This window comes from Haliotis asinina, chromosome 2 (genome assembly GCF_037392515.1).
Source record: "Haliotis asinina isolate JCU_RB_2024 chromosome 2, JCU_Hal_asi_v2, whole genome shotgun sequence".
NCBI lineage: Eukaryota > Metazoa > Mollusca > Gastropoda > Lepetellida > Haliotidae > Haliotis > Haliotis asinina.
Genome location: NC_090281.1, coordinates 41,761,424 through 41,776,904, shown reverse-complemented (window position 1 = coordinate 41,776,904; position 15,481 = coordinate 41,761,424). Strand labels below are relative to the sequence as shown.

Here is a 15,481-nt window from a genome sequence, read left to right as displayed (position 1 = left end):
TCCACGGGTATTGGTTAGAGACAAAAATCATCTTCGTCCTATGACGTGGCGTGTTTATTCTAAAACTTTCATAGTTTGTAATATAATGCTGGTGTCAAAACAATTCCTTACCTAACTGTCACCGGAATTTTGTTAGAATGAAATGTGAATATCGTAATGTAGCAAATAAATAATTAGGTGTTAGAAGCGAATTTACTTTACACCTTTCGTGTCCTTGTGATAGCCACTAGCTATCTAAGTTGCCAAAGGAGAACGCATTGACATTCTATTGTGAATTTTAACACTTTCATTAGACCAAAAAGTATAGCAACATTATAAATATTCGAAATATTAACATTAGCGGACAGTTTAACATTGGTGGTATACTGAACAGAAAAAGAAACGTTTTCCAAAAAATGAAATCCATAAAGGCGTTCACGTGTATGTCGTGTAGTTAAAATCAAATGTTGAATTTGATGTTCAGTATATTTATCTCGATAAGTCACGGTTTGCATTTCGTGCTGTGATTAGGCTCCAATACCAAAGTGGAACCTTGTGCGAATAATTATGGTGAACAGGTCGATAATCCTGCGACTAATCCTTTCTCACCATACTTGTATTGATTAGTGTCGATTTGTCCAGTAGGGAGCTGGGACTCAAACATTGCTGCCTAGATGTCACACACTGGCGCAAGGGAATGCACACGGGCTGAACACGTGTGTAACGTGTATGTGCACCTCATTGAGCATACATGTTACATGAGTGCATAAGAGGATAGGCTTTCGGTGCAGCGTGATAAATATATTGACTGAATAGTGAAGTAACAGATTTGTCACTATGAAACAGTACACGGCAGATAGGTTGCTGGTTCCCAGTCTATTGTTCGTCACTGATTTCTTACATTTCCACTCTTGCTGTAACAATTTGCCATCTAAATTGCATGTCTGTTATAATATCCCGTTTGTCTGGTGACTATACGTTACTTGTCTTAACTGTGATTATATGTATGTGAGAGACATAGAGAGGCCTCAAACAGACTACAACAAAGGTCGTGTCATGCGTCATCCGTTAGTGGGTGAAACTTCACATCATACGATCCAGCGTTTAAAAATGAGACGTAATGAACAGAAACATATTGCATCTTACGAAATTTTCATCTTCCCAAGTCAACGTTAACTTAATGCACAAAAGTGTAGGTGGATATGGCCGAAAGCAGCGTGACTCATCAAACAGACAAGTAAATGTAAACATACACATTACATTGTGTAGTATAGCTTTTAATATATATCAAGACATATGCTTATTGCATAAGCTCTCAGAAAAAGAGGTGATACGTGTAGCAGGGCGTGGAACCGAAAACAAATGGCATCCTTACATTGCTGACGGGGTCACGTGGACGGGGCGACTCCGGATCAGAAGATCCGTTGTTCGAAATTTTATGGCTGCAACATTCTCGACCAACGTAGGGCTGAGCACGTACACATCACATTTGAGCAAAATAAGTCTAGGTACCCTACTGTGAGGCTCTTTGGTCATGTGGACAAGACCTCCAAATTCGAATCAGATTGTCCGTTGTTCGAATCCCAGTGCGCCACTCGGAACATTTATGGCCGCTGTAAACGTATAGAACATGTTCTAGTGAAGTTAGAGTGAAGATATTTACAGCGTAAAAGGATATGTATGTTCTTGATGAGTATGTAGCGTGTTATACATGCGTTTTACATATGCCTTTGGTTAATACTAAATTGTTCACATTACAGTGGATCGAGTCAGAACAAGACATTCCAGTGATCAACAGCATGAGTATCAAACTAAGCAAATGGACAAGTGTCAACCAAGTCAGCCAGTCTGGGCACCTGATCCCGTTGAACGACTTTTGCGACAAGCATGAGTTACCGAAGATCATTTCTAACTCGGGTCTTCTTGAGCTCCCTCTCTATTATAGAAACTTACAGTGATATTAAGAAGGTTAGTCATCGAACAAAGAAATATCCCAGCACTGACAACTAACATCAACCAGTAATAAAACTCGTCTATTTTAATCCAAATCGTCTCGGGTTTTGTGATAACGGTTTCGTCATTACACTTGTAAGAATTCTTTACGTGCTTTCTGTTTATACACCTTGTAATGTATTTACTGGTTCATATACATGAGGCGGACTTGGGTTGGGATGATGTTTAGAGAATGTGAAGTACACATATATGGGATTTACAGGGGGAATTACCCCGATGTTCACTGAACCGTTATAGTGGCAATGGACCAATGGGAGAAACTACTAAAATTGAATTCAACCTGCAATAACACGTCTATGCAAACCACTAAAATATGTACATATATCAATAAGGATATTGTTGAGTATTTTTATGTCGGATATAATGTTTCTCCGAGATACAATGCTGCTCATAGATGTTGCAATACCTCGTGATTCACTAACAGAGACCACACAGGTTTGCCAACTGACGCTCTCCCATCCTCTAAAACTTTACTTTTTCGAAAATACTTTCAACGGAATCACGTGCAACACCACCTTATGACTATTCAGTGCTTGTTTTAAGCACGCGTTTTAGTTTAACGTTTGCAATATTTACAGCAGCGATATATGGTGATTCCCATACATGACAAAGAAATAAAACATGCGACTAAGACTGACCTTGTATCAGTAAGTAGCCCCCCTTTGTTCTTGGTATTTCAAATCGTAGTTGGCTGAATATATCCTGCGATCGTTCATTGGGAAACATCATAACCATATGTCATTTTGAATACAGTTGGGGTTTAACTTAACTTGGATAGTAAAATGTGATCTTTATATTGGGCATTTGTAGTCAATGCACGAGCACTAACTTTTGCAATAGATAACACACATTACGTCCCTTATTTTATACTATATCCTATTTGCCTCATACAGGTGCTGGAATGCATGTTTCTAAGGCGCTCTCTGTGTTGAAAGGCAGTGGACGGTGTGTGGTAATGGGCAAGCTGACTGACAAGCTTTCTCATCCTGTTTGCAAATGTGAGGGTCAACATTAAGTACGTTAAGTAATCACCTCCCAACAAATAAAACATCCACAAAATGCGATGGCCAGAAATGAGAGCGGCTTTTTCACATTAAACACGTCAGTGGGGTGACTTAAAATTGTGAGTGACCTTACACTGATTTGTGAATTTCGTTAATTTTCGAATACAGTTGTTAATCACAACACAATTCATTGGGGTTTTTTTGTGGATTTTTTGTTGTTGGATTCACAATGGTTCTTGCAGAAACTGATTCACGGTCAACTTATCAGTAGTGTAAAACTGGGAATGAAAGAATGAATGAATGTTTGACAAATCGTGGCAATATCACACTGGACCGAATACGTTACGTTTACTCTATGAAAACAGAGCATGTCTTCAACCTGTCTGTTAAGCCTTTATAAGTTCAAACCAAAAACATACAAGTTCAGTCGTATAATGAACTGCTTCATTACATATTACCTCCTGGAGTGAGCTTGTGAAAGTTGTAAGCATCGTCTGACTCACATAGAGAACACCTCCGATGTTCGCAAAACCAGACAAACAACTCATAACTGCACATAGCATGATTATCACACCACACTCTTGCAGTCTTTTGTATTTTAAATGTTACAAAGCGTATCCTTGATCTTCTATAATAGTACGTCATCCCACAAACAAATGTGATAGAATGTAGGATGGCATGTGCAGTCCATGAAATATCTTGTCCACGGTTCAATATGAACACACAGCTGGTAACATTGACCTGAAAATTTCATTTCCTCCAACTAGATGTGAAAACAGTGCCCTATATATACAGGCGTTTCATCTGGCTATATATGCGTTTCATCTGGCTTTTCTCTATGTGTCAGAAATCATCCCTGTGTGTATAGATGAGTTTTATTTGGGCCTTTGTTCATATCAGAAAACAGAAAACATTCCTGTACGTGTTTATCATTCTTATCCGGCCTTTGTTGATATGCTGAAATACATTCCTGAGGCTATATACGAGATTCATCGGTCCTTTGTTTATGTGTCAGAACATATCCCTGTATGCACAGGTTTTGTCGGGTATTTCTTTGAATGTCTTCGATATGTTTGAAACATCATCGTACAGCAGTAATACTACTGAAAAAGTATATACTCGTGAGATTGTAACCATTGTACAATCGACGCAGAGATTTCTTCTAGGTTTAAGCACTTTTGACAATTTAAATCAATGGAATGGAAACACTCAGTGATGAATCATTTCCAGAGGTATCAGCTTTTCGGTCCATACTTTTAAAAGTCTTCTCAAAGTATACATTTGAGATTGTGACATGACGAGCGTATGTGTCGTATGTGCAGCTTCACAGCAGTTTGGCGAAAAGCTGATCAAAGTGTATGTCCGAATGGACAGTTAGAAGGAATCTGAATACATCTGGTAGTATGTGTTGTGAATTTCGCGCCTAAAATAATTCCTTTCATGACAGGAAATCAAAGACGTTAACGGTGCGAGCAAAAATAGTGCTCTCACAGACAAGTATAAATGGCAGTTTAGGATCACCAAGAAGTGGTGTAAGTGTGGAAAATGAAAGGAAATCGTTCACAATTTTTCTACGATTTATTATGGCACGTGTCTCATCACGAAGAATCGACTCTGATTGGAACAGTCACATATCTGAAGAAGGTCTCATGCGCGCGGACACCGGAGAAAGTGTCTTTTCATGTGCGCAGCGAGACCTTGCTCGTGTGCAACTTAAGACAGGTTCCATTATGGCCACATGGTTGATTTTTATGGCGCTTCCTAAAACATCAGTCAGATCGATGTTTACTGATTCCATTGACATAATGAGGAGTCCCGTTTACAGTATAGGTCGTTACAGAAGTAATCGGAACTGTCTGAGTAATCAGTATCGACATAACACTAAGCAGCATTCTCCTTTTGAAGGGATGATTTATCTCGTTATTGGAGTTTCCAATGTGCAATTTCAGATATTTTTGATTAGCTGTTTACTGATTCCAATGGTGCAATAAGGAGTCGCATCTACAGTGCAGGTCTCTACAGAAGTAATCTGAAATGCACCTATATCATCAGACCTCCAACAGAGGGTCTATACAGGTTCAATCTCACATACTCTCAGTTTGACATTCAGAGAACGTACTACAACTCCGCATCCTACAGTCTGAGTAGGTCATGTAGCTATGACTACGTGGAGACCAGGTTCTTGGGACTGACTGGTACCAGCAGATTGTGTGGCAGGATGAGCTCACCAAGGACGTACTTCTGTAAGTCGTGATCAGCACATTAACATATTCATATATATGCATAAATTCTTAAACTGATAATGTATAGATAATGTCAGGTACAAGTCAGAACAATGTACAGTTACCTAGGTACTGCAGTTGGGAGGCCCCATTTGTGACTGAAATTATTTATTTTATTCATATGTGTTGATGTTTGTTGATACATGATTTTTCACCAACGATATTTCTTTAAGAGTTTTATATAGAGAGTTAGGTTTGGAAGCATAGTCCCACTACTGCATATCTGAATGTGTCTCTTCGCAGCAATGATGATGTGATTTAGTATTCTATTATTTTCATGTGGAGTATCAAACCAATTCATGTGTTTTGGACGAGAATAAAAACATCACATTTTACAAGAACGTACACTGCAATGTTGCATTAAAACTACGTTAACATCTTAGGAACAATCATGGGAACTATCGTCTGTCTTTTCGACAGATCTTTGCACTGAAATAGCTATTGGAGTGACTGAACACAGCACACAAAGACTGCATGCCATTGACCTGGTAAACAACTGAGAAAGGCAAAACTGCAGATTAGAAATTGAGATTGACTGCTCAGTTGCAAAGTTAATGTCGCCACTCAGGATTCACTCAGTATGTGGTCATATGAAAATATATTTGAAGGACAACGATTCGACGTTTCAGTTGATTCTTTTTATTCTGAGATTTCAGGCAAATCACAGTGACACTGTGACAACCTCAACACTTCCTATATGCCATGATTCTTACCATATAATGAACATGCGTGTCACCATTATTGTAAGCTCAGATGTCGTGGCAATGTGACGCTAAAGGTGTTTGCTGATAGTTTGATTCCTGCAGTTTGTAATCATTCTCGAAATATATTTGAAGGTGTCCTTCACATTCGCTCCGATTTAGCAGACAGTATGGGTACAACTCGACTGTCTGTGGTGTTATAATCATTTGGTACGGCAATATTCAACATAATGAACCACTGATGTTAGGCACACATGTTCACTTAGATGTATTCTCCTCACAAAAAGTTAATCAACACATGTTAGTCTCATTACATTTTCATTTATTGAAATTGCAAATCATGGAATGATGCAAGAGAATGGTGGAACATATGTAAACACGATTAATAAGATGAAAATTAATAGGATTGAGCAATAATAGACTAACAAATTGTAATGTTAAGCGCATCAGTGTTCCAGATTTGAGTGGTTGTAGCACGTGTTATATTCGGGATTACACTTTCTCACTAAAGTACATATTCTACTACATTTGTTTTGTTGAAAGATATCTGGGTTTCGAACCCGCACTGTGAGAGTCAGGCACCAAATCGTCAGCACTTAAAGTCTTACCCTCTCAGACACCATTTTTGACATTCAATATATGAGACATTTCTCACCAAAATATAGTTTTGAGCATCTCTTGCTACGTCCATATCCTCACCATGTATTGAGCATTGGATACACATACAAAGGGGGACGAAGGGTAAATGTCTGGTTTAATACTCTCTTCAAATAAAATATGGTTAATCCACTCAAAAGATGTTCACGGAAACTCGAATAGATATCAACTGATGGCAAAAGATTCACAAGAGCAGCTAAGAATCAACGGACAATAAACAAACCAGGAACGATAACAACATTCTGTCAGAACTTGATAGTCTGAGATGACTTGATGACAATATGCCATTCCGCCACGATTGGCCAACATTCGCTCTTACGGCTTAGCATGGTCCGTATCAATGTGACCATATGGAACCAAACTCCCATCGCCCAATCACTATCTTAAGCTGTTTTGCTATGTTGTTCGGCAGCAGCATGAATACAAGGTTAATGCATTACCTGGAGGTCAGTATTATTCTCAATTCGTCTCAAGCTGGATTCCGTAAAGGCTTCTCAACCACCGATTATATATATTTTTTTGTGTTACACGTGTTAACTCAAATTCTGAGGAAGCCGAAGAAAAAGTTATGTTGTGCATTTATTGATTTCACTAAGGTTTTTCACACCGTGTGGAGAGCTGGTCTCTGGTTTAAACTACGTAAAAGTGGGACAAAGGGACGATTTATGAGACTTATTGAAAATACGTATCAGCAGATTAAATCAGGGGGTTCTGTCGACGGTGATACATCTGACGTCTTCCTTTACAACTCAAGTGTTAGGCAGGAAGAAAATCTTGAGACAATGCTGTTCTCATAGTTGATAAATGATCCTGATGACTTTCTAACAGATAATGACTCTAAGGGTCTCAGTATTGAAACTATTACCACAGCTAATATTGCCCTTCTCATCACTTCCACGTCATTGTTAGATGCTGATGATACTCTCCTCTTAAATGATAACCTAGATGATGTACAAACGTGTCTCACCAATTCGTACGATGTAGTTAAGAAATGTAAACTAAATTTCAAAAAGCCCCGAAAAACATGCAAAAACGTCATTTAAATTCGGAGATGAATATTTTAATACAGTAGACAGTTACACATATCTTGCAATAAAGTCTTATAGAAACGGGCGGCTTATGAAAGCTTTCCAATACATGTATCTGTCAGGAAGTGCTACGTAAGCAATGTTCTCTCTATTAGAAAAGAGAGAACATGTTACTTTACCAGTCGATTATCTGTTATCAGCTTTCGACGTTATGGTTGTTCTGATACTGTTGTATGGTTGTGAGGAATACGATCATGGAAATCCTGTTGCTGTTGAAAGAGTTTACCTAAACTTTCTAAAATTGGTGTTTGATCTCGAAACCTCTACGCCTTTATACCTGATTTACAGTGAATTAGGAAAATAGCCAATGCACATAGCTATTAATAAAACAGTAATTTCCATCAGGCATAAACTTGCAAGCAGTGTGCAATGGCGTAAACTTTCCCAGGTTCTTTATTCTTTCATGCCCATAAATATTAAAGACACTGTACAACATAGCATGTGAAACTAAACAATGTCACAACGGTTCGAGTCAGTTCCTAGTCTCTTCTTCAGGTGAAAAAGAGACTGTGAACTGACTCGAAACGTTGTGACCTTGTATAGTAAAGAAGTTGAACCATAAAGCATATTTAGTTTCATTCCACCAACTTCTAAATGCGTTTGAAACAACTCATACAACATAGCATGTGGTTTTCCTGTATCAAGTCACTTCTCAGTAAATGTGGCTTCTCGTATATTTTTGAACACCCATCAATCTGCTCAACATCATGGCTTGCTTCGTTGGCTAATACGACTAACGTCTAACACTAACATGAATTCCATCAGTCATGTTTGTTAGAAATTAAACTAAAAAACGTATACTACAGACTTTTAAGGAAAAGCTAAATTTTCAAAAGTACCTCTACCTTCTTGTATCAATTTGTATACCAATTTTAGGTTTAAAAATAAATAATGGTAAGAGGCCGATCGAAACAGGGCTATATCTAGCAATTCCAAGGGAAGAACGTTTTTTTCTCAATTGTGTAGCTCACCTGCTGTTGGTGACAAGTTTCACTCTTTACTTAAATCCGAGGCCGATTAATAGTTATTATTATGTCTCGCCAAATTTTACAAAATCTAACAGACTGATTTCAACAAAAAATCTCAGAGAAGCGAAAAATCTATCCACATTTCTCAATGTTATATTTACAACTTGCTGACAATGTCCATCAGGACTGTTTGTTTAATACTCTTTATCAAAACTGGACTATTATATTTGTACACAAATATCAATATATATACTGAGTCAAAAAAGGAAACTTCACATTCTTTCTCCAGGGCAGTATAAAAGAACAAGAGAGGGTAAGATGGTTAAATTGTTATCATTTCATTGCTGAGATGTGTGTGACGTACTCGATACACTTACAGTGCCACAATCAGTTCTATTAGGCTACACCGCCGTTCCAAAACATGGGTATACAGAATGTCAAGTCACAAGAATAAAAATTCGAAATTTCTCAGTTCAATTTTGTGTATGGCCGCATTCAGGCAAACACCGTCTCCTCATCTACTGCCTGATGCTTGGGAACACGTGGTTCAGCGCCACGTTCCTGTAAATTCTGAGGAATTCTGCTGGTTCCTAAGACAACGAAGCCTTCTCCCAAGTGCATCCCAAACGTGCTCTATTGGATTAAGGTCAGGGGACCTCGATGGTCAGTCCAAGAAGTTGATTCCAGCGTTTTGAAGGAAATTTCGTGTCAACATCGCGGTATGCGACCGAGCGTTAACATGCTAAACTGTAGACCTGGGCCATGAGCCGCCATGAAAGCAACAAGTTCAGGGGTGAGTATCTGGTCGCGGTATGCAGCAGCTGTGAGGTTTCCACGGATGACCAGAAGTCGGGAACGGTTGTTCGCACAGAAAGCACCCCATGCAAACTTCCGCCCCCAAATCTGTCGACTTCCTGTACAGAACATCGGGCATACCGTTCACGACGTCGTCCCCAGACTCTATGCCTGCTGTCCGCAAATCTGAGGGTAAACCTGGATTCACCGCTAAAGACGACTCGATTCCAGACTCTCTGGGTCCATACGAGGTGATGTTGGCCTAGCTAGGTAAACTGGCTGGCCATGACATAGTGGTGTTGCTGCTGCATTGTAAGTCAGTTAGACACGTTTTGCACAAGCGTTGTCACTCTGAAATACGAAGCTTTCACCGCAAACTGCGACAAGAATGTTTTTTCTAGACGTCATGTTCACTTCCATGGCCAATATGCCGTTGTTTCTATCAGTCACGTTGTTCACAACAGACGCACATCCTTACATGTCATGTTGCATGTTCATATTGGTATGTATTTCGTAAGAAAGTTTCCGGTCACACCTTCGCTTACCCATGAACTCGGCAGTGAAGCTGGAATCAAATGAAAGAGTGACACAAGAACATACCATGGCAATCTAGCACCATCACACCTCTTGTATAGCCGCCTGTGCCACCCTTCTACATCATTATTGGTCCTGTCAGCATGCTGGAACACAGAGAACACATCATCGCAAAATATTTGTAATGTGCCGGTATCCACGCTGTCCATGTTGTCCATGCTCAAAGCACATAATCTAAAAATATTGATTTTATAATGTTAACATAGTAGAGCGTGATATCAATATTTCCAGTAGTATTACCTCAAACATCTTGTCGGTGGCTGCTGGTACATGTGGACGGTCTGCTTGTCTGTATCTGTTAGCTTGTCGTTTAAGAAGCTTCGGTTGCGTGAGTCTAAAGCCACTGTCACTGATATGTTCAGAACACGCCTCCTCCACTATCTGCATTGCAAGTCGAAACACATCTGCACGGGCTGCTTCTTTCACCTGCAGAACATCAAACATAATTTACATGTCATTTCAACAATCCTGTTGATAACAGATATACATGTATACTTTCTTCACAACAAAAAGTCTTCTTACTGCAGCATAATGTTTTTGTTTGTGTTCCTCCAAACACCGATATCAGACTCGTGAGAGCCTAATGAAACACTGCCAAACTAGGATTCAAAATTTAACTACTTGGTATGAAACGACCCGGAATGCGTGATGAGATGAGATAAAATAACATGTGTAGATTAAGTCTCATGTGCCATCTGAACACAGATACAGTAGCATTGATGTGATTGATGTGAAAACACTACAACCCCTAATGTGGGGTGAATTGACCTAGTTTGGAATGAAACAACCCAGGTAAAACGATTGAGTTGAAACGACTTTGGGTGAAACCATCCGGAAGCATTTCAACAATACATTATTCCGGATTATCGCTTGGATAACTATGTGAACTAATTTCAGTATACCTTTGTCTGTACTAGTCGAGAGGCGTGCCACGTGGACAGGAAAGTAATACGCATTTTATGTAAGTATTGTGTTTCGTCTAAATTTGTCAATAAACAACACCCACCATTAATGGTTATGCGTGCTATATTAAAAGGGATGTTAAAGAGTACAAACGCATGACTCAGTGCTGAACTTAATTGTGCTCCAGAGATACTGTCTAGGAATAGTGCCTTAAAAAATAATAGAGGCAAAATAGACACTACGATCTCAGTTTTCCCACTTTCAGGCAGTTACACGATTAAGGGAATATCGCAGGACTGGTCAGCTCGGAGTGAGGTGATGTCCAGATGTTGATACAAGGCCAGATTCACGCCAGTCTTATGGTGTCGGCCAACCATTCGAACCAACACAATAACCAGAACACTGTGAGTCTGAGAAAACTCAATTAGTAATTTAGTCTCGGAATAAATCGTTTCTTCATTGACTCAACACTCCGTACGCTAAAACTTAATGTTAGAACATAACGGAAGCCATAATGTTGATATTCTTCTCGTTTATGTATCTTGTCGATGTAATAGTAAACATGTTTACTGCATATCTTCGTAAAGAAAATTCAAACATGTTTGTCTGATTAATGATAACTCCATGTTTTTGTGCGAGCCATAACGAATGACATCACTTCAATCATTGCATGACAGACTACTGCGCCCTGTGTACTTTCTACAACCAGACAAGTGCGAAGGGAACTCTCATCAGTCTTTCCTCACGAATACGTGCAGATTGACGGCTTGTTAGTGTGGAATGGGAAAAACCTTCTATTGGACAAGCCAGTCAGGTGTTGTCTCATGCTTTCGGCTATAACTGTGAATGTTATGAGGTTGGTATGTTAGATTTGGTAGAAGTGGGACACATTTACCTGCATGATAATGGACGTAATGATCATACGCTATTCATTTCAGACTGTAACCCATTTATCATTTCGTTTCCTACAGATGCAGTATACCAGGTCGTGAAGATGACAGGTGTCATCCGATAATGGATTCGACAGACATCATTAGTGATTATTATTTCTTATAAAGCATGACAAGGCAGGGACACTTGCAAACTGTTTCAAAGGGATTTATGTCGCTAGACTGAAGGCAATGACATTTGTGTGCCATTTTGTCAAACACGAAAAAACTAAAAATGAAATGAGTCAGTGAATGTAAATAATCGTGACAATGGTCCGCTACCAGTGGTTTAAAGAAAGGGATTAAAGGGATTAAAGAAAACTCCGGGAAATAACCTACGTATTACAAGGGGCTAAAACAACGAACGTTTGAGATGAACTGACCATGCCTCCCTGTCGGTTGGTCATGCCGCAGATACCGCTTGTGATGATGTTTATATACAAGGCTTTGCATTGATACTCGGAGGCACCGCGGAATTCAAATAACTGAGATAATATACTTTCCAAAAAAGAAGCGCATAGACGAGAAATCTGTTGCGAAAATGTAATTTCAAACATGTATACCTCGCCCACAAATAGACTTTAGTGCATGAAATTATACACCAGTTTAGAAGAAGGCAATGTCTATACAACCAGGTGGATACTTTTACGAACGGGAGACACTGAGCGCGATGGTGACTACGTAGCACGACCCTGACGTCGGGTTTCCTGGCTCTCAGATCAATCTTGTTCAACCTCTTCCATACAGTTTGACCGGATATCGTCCAGGTACCTTGTCTGCTGTGCTCTTCCAGGTGGCAGTACCATCACATAGAACCCGGATGTACCGATCTTGGACCGCAGTGGTAACTCGAGGTCTGCTTGTTCAACGGTAATTTGCTATACCTGTGTGGTGTCAACGAGCTGCAAGCCATGATATCTTGCTCAGACTAGCATTCAGAAATCTGGCAAAAGAAGATTGATTTTTTTATCTCCAGCATGCATTGTTTTCAATGACGATGTTCCGTGTCGCAGAGTCAAGGCACGACGTACTGATTTGACTTTGAAACCCCTTCAAAACGAATGCCAATTTCTGAAAGTAATCTGGATTTTTATTGCCAGACAGTGAATACTCTTTGCTGCACAGTTTCAACTGGACGGTGATTTCTGTTGCATTGTGGTAATGCCTTTCTAATCCTCTTAGACATCTCATAAAAATCAACATTTTCAGGTAAAATCGATTGTTCACTTGTGCGCTTGTGTAAAATCATGTTATCAACACTTTTGTGACACATTTTCGCGATTTGTTTAACACACTTGGTAATTATAACAGATTTTTCAAATACAAATCGGGTTTCTTTTTCGGGAAAGTATATGTATGAATTGAAGCCTGAACAATATGAGACAGGACATATTAACATACATTAAAGGCATCTCTGCTCAACATAGAGACGAATCTCAGTACTATCACATTAAAACTTGCTTCCAATATGACTTACAGTTATCCTTGAATAATTTTTCTGCTCTTTCGTAGAAAAACATTTTCATATTGGTCAACATTTTGACAGACAACTGTCCATTCCACAACGATTAATGATATTTGTCTCTGCTAGAACTCTTGGAATCTTTTTTTTCCGAACTGACCCTTGAGAAGCATGACAGTATGGTGTGTAGAACAGCTTACTACCCCATCAGGAACATTGGTGAAATACCTCGACACATGGACCAAAGAGATGTCAAATCCCTTCCTCATGTCTTTGCAACATTCAGACTTGATTACTGCAATATGCTTTTGTTTGAACGCAGTAGAGAAAACTGAATATTGAGCAAAGAGATATTGGAAGCTCCCGTTCTGTTAAAAATTAAACATATGTGTTTCTAGCACACATGTGACATAAGACACCAAAACAACAGAAACATAGCCACCTTATGAATCAACTTGTTCTGGTGCGAACTGTTTAATGCCAATACTGTGAAGTAATCTGTCAGACTCCAATTATCATTAGAGACACGTTAGAAAATATTTGTGACTTGTAAGTGAAAATCGAAACAGGACCACGTCAGAATGCTAGCATGTGAAAATCACGAATACATTTATGCTACTATTAATCTTACTAGAAATTCCGGGGCGGTGGGGTAGCCTAGTTGTTAAAAAGTTCGCTGGTCACGTCGAAGACCCGGGTTCCATTCCCCCCATGGGTACAATTTGTCAAGCCTATTTCTGGTGTCCCCCGCCATTTAGCTGGAACATTGCTAAAAAGCGTCGTAAAACTAAACTCACTCACTAGAAATTCCTTTCAATTGTTCGAGTATGTTCCATCAGAAGCCGAAACTGTAATTCGTGAATTTGTGTCGTCCTTTCATATTTTCAGTGATGTGAAACTGTAGATGACTCACCGTGTGGTAAAGACAGTGTACAGCATTGATCTTGACTGATGGTCGCCAAAATGTTTCAATCACAGTTCCAGCATGACTTTCATTTTATTACCTCGTAAGGTGTCATTACGAATTCACGCAACTCACATTATTAAATAATGGAGGATTACGTGACACTCCACGGTTACAAAAACTGAAGACTGAATGACTGACTATGATTTCAAGCAAAGTAGCACCATAAATCGCCCCCCACCCCATCCCCCACCCCTACCCCTTCCTGAAGGGGAAACAAATACATGTATATGTAATGATATGAGCACCTTGATACTTTTACATATGGTCCTTTGGTTGAATCTATGTTTTGTATCAACAGAACGACACAATTGAGTAATATTTCCTACATGTTGAAATCCTAGGTGACATAACCTGTGATGTTTGACGTAACCTACCGATATATGCTATTCCTGGGATAAATGAATAACGGGCGGTGTCATGGCCTGGTGGTTGAAGTGTTCGCCAGTCATGCTGAAGATAAGGGTTTACTTTGCCACATATGTATACCACGTGAAACACATTTCTAGTGTCTCGTTACATTTTTGGAGAGTCTCCGGGACCAGCGTGATTGACGTAAACGGCATCCTTCTCTTCAGGGACTTACAAAATCTTGCCAACGCGTTGCAGGAATGTTGGATGAGTTTAGTTAAAGTGAATTAATTTGTATAACATAAAACCCTGTCATAATAACGGCTAAAAAGAAATATGTAACCCTTAGTCTATTTTTAGACACCTACGTGGGCTTGCAAGATTTAATTATTCCTCTAGGTGTAACAATCAACATTGTATTATCATTTGTAATTTTTAGCGTTTGGAATTAGTCGAGATTAAATCAATTTGAAGGAATTTTACACAGGAAACTATATGTTATGATAATGTTCTGTATGTTTCATTGACAGGGCGGATGTGTGATGGTTACCGAGTATTTTTCAGTCATAGAATGAGTGAGTGTGTTTAGTTTTACGCTGCACCCAGCAGTATTCCCGCTACATATATATGGCTGTGGTCTGTAAATAACAGAGTCTGGACCGGACAATCTAGTGATCAAAAGCAGGGGCATCGATCTGCGCAATTGGTCACGGACGGCATGTGTCAACCTAGTCAGCGAGCCTGACCACCCGATCCCGTTAGTCACCTCTTACGATAAGCATAGTCGCCTT

General features: G+C 39.4%; 1 protein-coding gene across 1 annotated transcript in view; it reads right to left on the bottom strand.

Moving 5' to 3' along the window:
- LOC137273720 (cubilin-like) overlaps nucleotides 1–15,481 on the bottom strand; it is a 493,514-nt gene that overhangs the window by 460,212 nt on the left and 17,821 nt on the right. The gene's annotated exons all lie outside the window — the stretch shown is intronic.